Below are 8911 nucleotides of genomic sequence, written 5' to 3'. Positions count from 1 at the left end.
TCACTCACTCACACACACACACTCTCACACACTCTCACACACTCACACACACACGTACACACAGTCACACACATGCACATACACACACACACACATACAAACACACACACACTCACACACACACTCACACTCACACACACACACACTCACACACACAGAAACGCACACTCACTCACATGCACACACACTCACTTACACACACTCACACACTCACACAAACACACACAAACACACACACTCACACACACTCACACACACTCTCACACACGTACACACACACTCACACACATGCACATACACACACACATAGAAACACACACTCACACACACATACACACACACGTACACACACTCACACACACACACTCTCACACACTCTCACACACGTACACACATGCACATACACACACACACATACAAACACGCACATACAAACACACACACACACTCACACACACTTACACACACACACACATGCTCACACATGCCCCCACACAGACACTCACACACAAACATATACACACACACACACACACACACACACACACACACTCACACACATACACATACAAACACACACTCATACACACACGCGCACACACTCTCACACACGTACACACAGTCACACACAGTCACACACATGCACATACATACACACATACAAACACACACACACTCACACACACACTCACACTCACACACACACACACTCACACACACAGAAACGCACACTCACTCACATGCACACACACTCACTTACACACACTCACACACTCACACAAACACACACAAACACACACACTCACACACACTCTCACACACGTACACACACACTCACACACATGCACATACACACACACATACAAACACACACTCACACACACATACACACACACGTACACACACTCACACACACACACACTCTCACACACTCTCACACACGTACACACAGTCACACACATGCACATACACACACACACATACAAACACGCACATACAAACACACACACACACTCATACACACTTACACACACACACACATGCTCACACATGCCCCCACACAGACACTCACACACAAACATATACACACACACACACACACACACACTCACACACATACACATACAAACACACACTCATACACACACGCGCACACACTCTCACACACTCTCACACACGTACACACACAGTCACACACATGCACATACACACACACATACAAACACACACACACACTCACACACACTCACACACACACACACACACATGCTCACACATGCCCCCTCACACACACTCACACACAAACATATACACACACACACACTCACACACATGCACATACACACACACATACAAACACACACACACGCCCATATGCACACACACACACACACACACACTTGTACAAATGCACACACAAGCAACACATGCACAAACCTAAACACTCATTCCCTTTCTGTTTGGTTGTATTTTGTTTTTACAATATATACATATCTGTCTCTCTCTGTCTTTCTTTTTCAGAGATGGGGAACATTCATATTTCCAATGCGACTGCAAAACCCATGATTGCCTACTACAGCAAGGACCCGATCGATGACAAAGAGAAGGAAAAAGCCGAATCTGTGAAAATCCCTGCCAAAAGCTTCATCCAATGTTCCTCAGATGAGCCGATGTATGTCGTTGTGTATTACGAGGAAGGCAACCATGTCACAGACAGCGCCTACATTAACTCCAATCACTCTGTTTTGTTCACTGATGCTGGGAAAGTCTTGCTTTCAAACACTGGTACAATTTCAGCCTAGTGACAAGAAAGACACAGCCAGTCACCAAGCTGGGGCACACTGTGTACATGCTGAAGATCAGCCAGTGACCAACACCCCTCCACTTATATCAAAGCAAAATTGATGAGCATTTGGTGGATGGTCGTATAATATCTGTAAACCTTTTGACTTCTTCTTCTGCTGCTTAATAAACTGAAGCAATCATATAAAGGCCATCTTGTCCTTCTGTGTTTATTTTGCAGTCTTGACCAGCCCTTAATAAGGACATCTGGAGAAAAGGTTGTTCTGCTTTAAAACATTTCACTTTTCAGGGGTTATTTTTTGAGAAAGCAGATTTATTCAAGAATGGTGTGCAACCAAGGAAGACAGTAAATGTGCCAAAGACTGTTTATAAAAGTCAGAATCAAAACTTCTTATTAGAGTAAGAATCAAATGGCACACCTTTCATTATGTAATAGATATCTTTAAAGAGATGTTAAATACATTTTATTTACATTTACTTAAAATTCCAAAGGAAAGAAATGTTGATACAAAATTACTCATTACATTTTTTTATCCAATCAGCAGTAACATTTTCAAACTGCCCAAAATGCCAAAGTTAAGCAATGCAAATGATGTTTTCATCCTTCACATCTGAAAATCAAGAAGCTAGTCTGTCACAGCAACTGCTTCAGTGAAACTCCCAGTCCCAGTATGACATAGCCAAGCAGTCCCATTTACATTCTCAATTCTGAATTCCCTAAATGTATTATAGTCATTTAAATTCTCACATTCCACAGGGCAGTAAGAGTCTTTATTTTAGTAGGCTACATCAGGCTACATCGTTTGGCATACTTTTGAACATTTGTATTAATCAAGTCAGAACCATGGACCAACATGGATGGTCATAGAATCAAATCAACAAATCAACTAGTTGGGATGTTTACATAACTAAAGCTTAGGCCTATGCTACTCGTGTGTCAGTATCAGAGGAAATTCACTGAATGTATTGTTCACTGTGTTCTTATGCCTAATTCACTGGATGCATTTTTTTACAATAAAATATGAATTAATGTATGAAAATCAGTTACTTTCTTAGCTTTTGTTTTAGCCTTCAATTAACAAAAAAAGAAGAATAGTAAAAAAAACAGTATATTTCTATGTATTGCAGGTACTTATTCTTAATTATGGACGTAACTCCTCCTCCAGTTGATAAAACTAAGTGGACCTATTTGGTCGCTGCCTCATTGTTAAGGGATACAATTTATACTTTCTATATCATATGTTTTTAAAAACAGCCCCCTGACTTAACATTGGTGGAACGCTAGGTTTACAGCAGAAAACCAGTCCAACAATTGAAAAAACAAATCTAATTCACGGTAACTGCAGGAGAATTAGCAGCTTCTTAGGCTAATTAGAATGCAATGCGAGTGAAGTACATTTACGGACTTATGACTAATGTTAATTAATGATTACAAGATTGAGCAGTTCTCACATTAACGTCATTAACGTTCTCACAGTGATTGCGATGGGCAACTGCCACTGAAAACAGGGTAGCATTTGAGCAATTATTTTTCCAAAAAGCCGTCCAGTTTATGTTGTTTTGCTACCTTTCACAGGATCAAGACAGTTCTCATTGGAAAACAATGAACATATTTCCCAGCAGCACTCTTGGTATATCAGAAAATAACACCAACACCAAAAGAATTAGCCTGCCTCCCGCCATTTCATTGAATAGTTTATACAATATAGCCCTTTTTCTGTAAATTAGATGCACGGTATGAATTTTTGCATGATCACATATTGTAGATGGAAAGCGTAATAACCATGACTGAGACGAGCTTGCTTATTTAAGGATATATAAACAAGGCAAACATGGTTGTGTAATTTTCCGGTGAGTGGGTAAAATCGGACGTACTGAGTAGATACGTGGGTGCTCCTAGACCGTGCCCCCCTCGCCCCCAAACCAGGGGCCCTGGAGCAACCGCCCCTGCTGCACTGCCTATATGAGCACCACGGCATCCAGTACACTATTTCACTTCTGTTAGATAGAAGACATTAGAAACTCAACAATCTCAGTTTAACTCAAATATTGTGCTCATCACTTCCAGACATCTTGGCGGTTCAGTTGCTGAGTCTTCACAGTAGTGCAGCTCTGATTACAACACAACGTAAGCTGTAAGGTGTCATACGCATATTTATGTGTTTGTGAGACTAGTAACAAGGCAGGATTTGGCAAGCTCTAGCCAATCGAATTGGGCAAAAATAAAGCAGTTGTGCATGTACTTACTTATAGAATCAAAGTTGACATGACATTAACGTGTGGGTGTTTTAGTAAAGTGGGTTGTGTTTCTGAGGTAAGTTTGTGTCTGAGTGAATTGCAAATGAAAGAATAAAACCCTTTGTCTACATTAAGCATTAAGTAGGCTAGATCTTATACATAAAAAAGCTTTGGCTCGATGATTCCAAAATCTAGCAGGCTATGAGTATTCAAAGACAATGTCTGTATTGACACCTTAACCTGTGTGTCATCCAGAGGCTCCCTGTCGATGCACACCTGAATGGATATCGAGGCTCTGAATCCCACACAGTTCACTTCATTTTATTGGAGACCACAAGTTCTGTGAGGGAGCAGGGGTGGGAGACCAAGAGCGACTGGGAAGGGATCACAAAGTTACCAACAATAAGTTGGATAGCCACTAAAATAGAGGAGGAAAATAAGAGAAAAAGGGAACAAAACTCCCCAGCGATCTGCCAACCAAAAATATGACTAGAACTAAATTGGACACGAAAACAGCCTTCAAACACAGGCAAAACCAAGAAACAAAACTAGGGAAGGTTCTCAGGAGCTAACCAACCCAAAGGAAAACAAAAAACAATAGGACCCTAAACTTATCTATTTCTAATTTCTAACTGAAATAAATGTGTCAAACTGAACCATAATGGATGGATGGGATGGATGGATATGTGTACTTTCATAAGCAGATAATCATTAGTGAATTGCATTTGAAAGTTTAATTTTTAAATGAAAATGGAAATCTTTGTGAGCTCATGGTTGGGGGGTTGCATTGTTTCTTGTTAATTAAATATATTGGTACGTACTGGTGTTCATGATGATGTCTAATTTAGTAGATGCAACAGGACCAGGAGAATTTTTAATATTGAAAAAAAAGAAAGACTGAACGGCAATTTTAAAAATACATGGCACCTAATCCTTCATCAATTTCATCCGTCTTCCGTCCATTGGAATTACATGGTACTGCATGTAGTCAGCAAAAAATAATGTTTAATTAATCTAAATCTTTAATTTATATCTTTCTGAAAGACCCCTTTGGTGACTGGAATCCAGTGGAGGAAGGAGGAGAAATGGCTGGCTTTATTATTACACAATTTTAGATTTGTATGCAAACCATTCACATGTGATTAAATTGCACACTCAACTTTTATTAAAGGCTTTTTCTTTTTTTTACACATTTTGGTTTCACCATGTGGAAAGTAAACCCACTATACACAAAGAGGACATTGACACATCTACACTATACATACTAATCATGTGGTAGCAACTAAACGCATAAAAGCATGCAGATGTGGTCAAGAGGTTCAGCTATTCAGACAAAATGTCAGAATGGGGAAGAAATGTGACCTAAGTGACTTAGTGTTCTCTATTCTCTACCCCTGAATTGGTACAAACTCCAAATGTTCCTGAGACCTGACCAAGAAATGGCAGATTAGTTCATGGCCACAAGCCTACCCAGGCCAGCCGCCAGCAAAGGGCCCCACCCCATGGACTCTCAGGAGCTGGGATCCCTGGGAAAGCTAAACCCACCTCTGGGAAAGACCTCACTGTGCAGTTAGGAGCCAATCGTGCCTCATCACCATCTCACTGACCATCACTGCCTTAAAGACATGCAGAATTCTACAAAAGGATCATCAAAAAAGACTTTCTGTATTTTACAAGAGTTTCCCTCAGAAGTCATCCTTTTCCACTCAGGTTGATCAGTGTGTTATCTCGGGTAAAAGAGCGGAATGCTGTGGTTTGTGTGTGGGAGCTGTTTAACAATGGAGTGTTTGCCACTACCTGTTTATTGCATCATGGTGGCACCATAGAAACGATTTGTTTTGTTTTGAGGGTTGGACAAGAGATGCCCTTGGGCATGTTTTAACCTGTCAATTCAAGGGATTTTATACAAGAGAAACATTGGAATCCTGTTTAACAATGGAGTGTTTGCCACTGCCTATTTACTGCGTCATGGTGGCACCATAAAAACGATTCGCTTTGTTTTGAGGGTTGGACAAGAGATGCCCTTGGGCAATCTGACATTTTCTCTGCATCGGAATCTGCACACTCAGGTTGATCAATGAGTTATCTCAGGCCAAAGAGTGGAATCCTGTGGTTTGTGTGTGGGAGCTGTTTAACAATTGAGTTTCTGCCACTCCTTTGGAGAAGAGATCTCCTTCGGCAATCCATCACATTATCTGCATGGGAATCTGCATTGATGCCCCTAGGATTTCATTATGCATGTTTTAAAAGTTTATACAAGAGAAATGTTGTTCACCTGCCAACTTCATCACCAGTCATTTTATTCAGTTTTGAATTGTCCTTGTTAACTTGTATACATAAAAGCTGAATTGAAAATATGAAAAAGTTTAAATAAGTTGGCATCCTTCAGGTTTGTCTTATTGGTAGTAGCCCAACAACGTTGATTAAAATGTAGATATTTAGCCAAACATTTATTTATTTATTATCATACGTCTTCTATTCTAAATTAATAGTTATAGTTACATACCTTAGATATGGTTTACTGGAGTGCTTTGCACTTTGTTACAGGAGCTATATCCTTCATAGCCCATCATTCATAGCACATCATCATTCAGATGCCTTGAGCCTCATAGCTGGAACAATCTGCAAACAGACAGTGCTGTGAAAAGGTCTTAGGCACCTGTATAACATTCTGTACAGATAAGATTCTGTCTAAAATAATTAAATGAATGGTCCTAAATAAACGTACTATACATTTTACATTACATCTTTGTCATTTGGCAGAATAGTTAAAAACTGAATCAAATAAATATTTTTTGTGACCACCCTTTGGCGTTAAAACGGCATCACTTCTCTGAGATGGCCAAAACTGTCCTGCAGTTCTATAAGACAAACAGCAGGGAAGTTGTTCCAAGCATGTTGGAGAACTTGCCACAGTTCTTCTGCAGACTTTGGTTGGCTTCTTTTCCATGCTTCTGATCTCAGACAGCCTTGATCAAGTTTTTATGTAAAAAGTAGCCAATTGCTAACAGTAATTTGTTTCTTTTAAAAAATATAAGACAAAAATGTCCCATTAAATATTTTGGAAAATGAATATTTGGAAATCTCAAATGAGTTATTTTATATGAACACACACAAATACATATATATATATCGATATATACATAAAGTCTAGAGTGCCTGAGACTTCTGCACAGTACTGTATGTTAACTCTGAAACACCAACATGTCTTGGTCAAACATTATGCAGATGTTACAGTTTTTTCCAACGTATTCACACTTGTGTCAATACCATGTCCACTTTTTCAAAACTCTTCACACAGTGTGCTTTTGAAACACACGCCTGAGCACATAAGTTAACATTTGGTGCAAAATGCACTTCAACCACCAAAACACTTAATATTTCACCCAAAAGTGACTCATGCTGCCATAAATATAGCATATGCTTTATAAGACTACTTTGTCACTCAATGTTCAATCAACTACAAAACACAAACAACTTGGAGCATTGCTAAATACATATATTATGTGTTTCCCTTTCCTCTATTTTTGCATCCACAAATATTTCAAGCCAAGAAGCTAAAGAAACATTTGATCTGTTGGTTTGCCTCTCACAATAGATGTCATGACTGAGTGTGGTAAATTTACAGTAAACTGTAAATGAATGAATGTTTTACTATATTGGAAACCCAGAATAACAATTTTTACTGTGTAATGTAAAACAATATATGATAAAGAAACAAATCACAAAAGCAACAGTATTCTTCAGAGGGTTTACAGTATTTTGACGTTTGTTCTCACAGTGCAATATACTGTAATTCAGAAAAGAAAAATACAATACAATCAATTACTCAAAATACATTACAATCAATAACAAATACATACCAAAAAGCTATATTTTCACTAATACAGTAATTTGCACATATATTGTCTGCCTATCAGTATCAGAAGTCTACTGTTGGCCTGGCCCATCCACCCTGTCCTCTGCATTTGGCCATAGATTTTCATCAACATCACTCCGAATGTTATCTCTTGCTATACACCAAGGAAAAAACATCTTTTTGCGTGCCTTATCCAGCCGTGGATGTGTTCCACTGTTATGTCCATACACCTAGCAGCCATTGCATCTAGACGTGACATCTGTTCATGTGGGTGGTGGTCCTAAACCTTCACATATACCTTCATAAACTTCATATTGGTACCTGAGTTCCTTGACACCCTCAAAGTTCCTGTCAAAGGGGACAGTGTACAACTGTTTCATCCTGATCTGATGTTTCTGTAGCACTCTTGAAATGGTTGTAGTGCTTACACTGTCAATGCTTGGATATATGTTCTTGTCTGCGATTATGTTGTTGCGTATTTCTCTTAGCCTGATGCTGTTGTTGACAATGACCATCCCAACTATTGTATCCTCCTGTTGAGGCGTAAACATTCTTCCCCTTACCCCTGTGTTACTGTGTGAGGTAACCGCTGGGTCCTGTAGTGAGTCAAAGACAAATGTGCACTGATACATCTGCTTTTTCTGGAGACTTCTCAAATCACAGTATTGCTGTAATATACACATCAATTGAACTCCATCAGTCAGAATGCTGTAAATATTGAATAGTACCTGTTGGTTTGCCTGAAAATCCTCACTATTGAAGCCACTGTGGATCTAGGCAAGTTTGGTTGAACCCTCAACCTGCTTCCCTCAGGGACAGACCATGATTTACCACATGATCAATGACTGTGGCTCTGATCTCATCAGACACAACTGTCCTTGCTCTTCCACGACGTCTTCTTCCTCTACCTCTGGCTACATCCATTTTCCCCACCAAGGCTAAAGAATGCAAATGCCAATCCAAAGGTGGCCCCTTTTGTATATGTTGTAACGGGGCACAAACAACAAACAT

At 39.5% G+C, this 8911-nt stretch overlaps 1 long non-coding RNA gene across 1 annotated transcript in view; it reads left to right on the top strand.

The window, feature by feature from the left end:
- LOC133136385 (uncharacterized) overlaps positions 1-1994 on the top strand; it is a 3190-nt gene extending 1196 nt beyond the window's left edge. The window contains exon 2 of the long non-coding RNA XR_009709521.1: positions 1522-1994. This is a non-coding gene — a long non-coding RNA (uncharacterized LOC133136385). The remainder of the gene's footprint in view (positions 1-1521) is intronic.
- Positions 1995-8911: the final 6917 nt, after the last annotated feature.

This window comes from Conger conger, chromosome 9 (genome assembly GCF_963514075.1).
Source record: "Conger conger chromosome 9, fConCon1.1, whole genome shotgun sequence".
NCBI classification, from domain to species: domain Eukaryota; kingdom Metazoa; phylum Chordata; class Actinopteri; order Anguilliformes; family Congridae; genus Conger; species Conger conger.
This window is presented reverse-complemented; position numbering and strand designations above follow the sequence as displayed.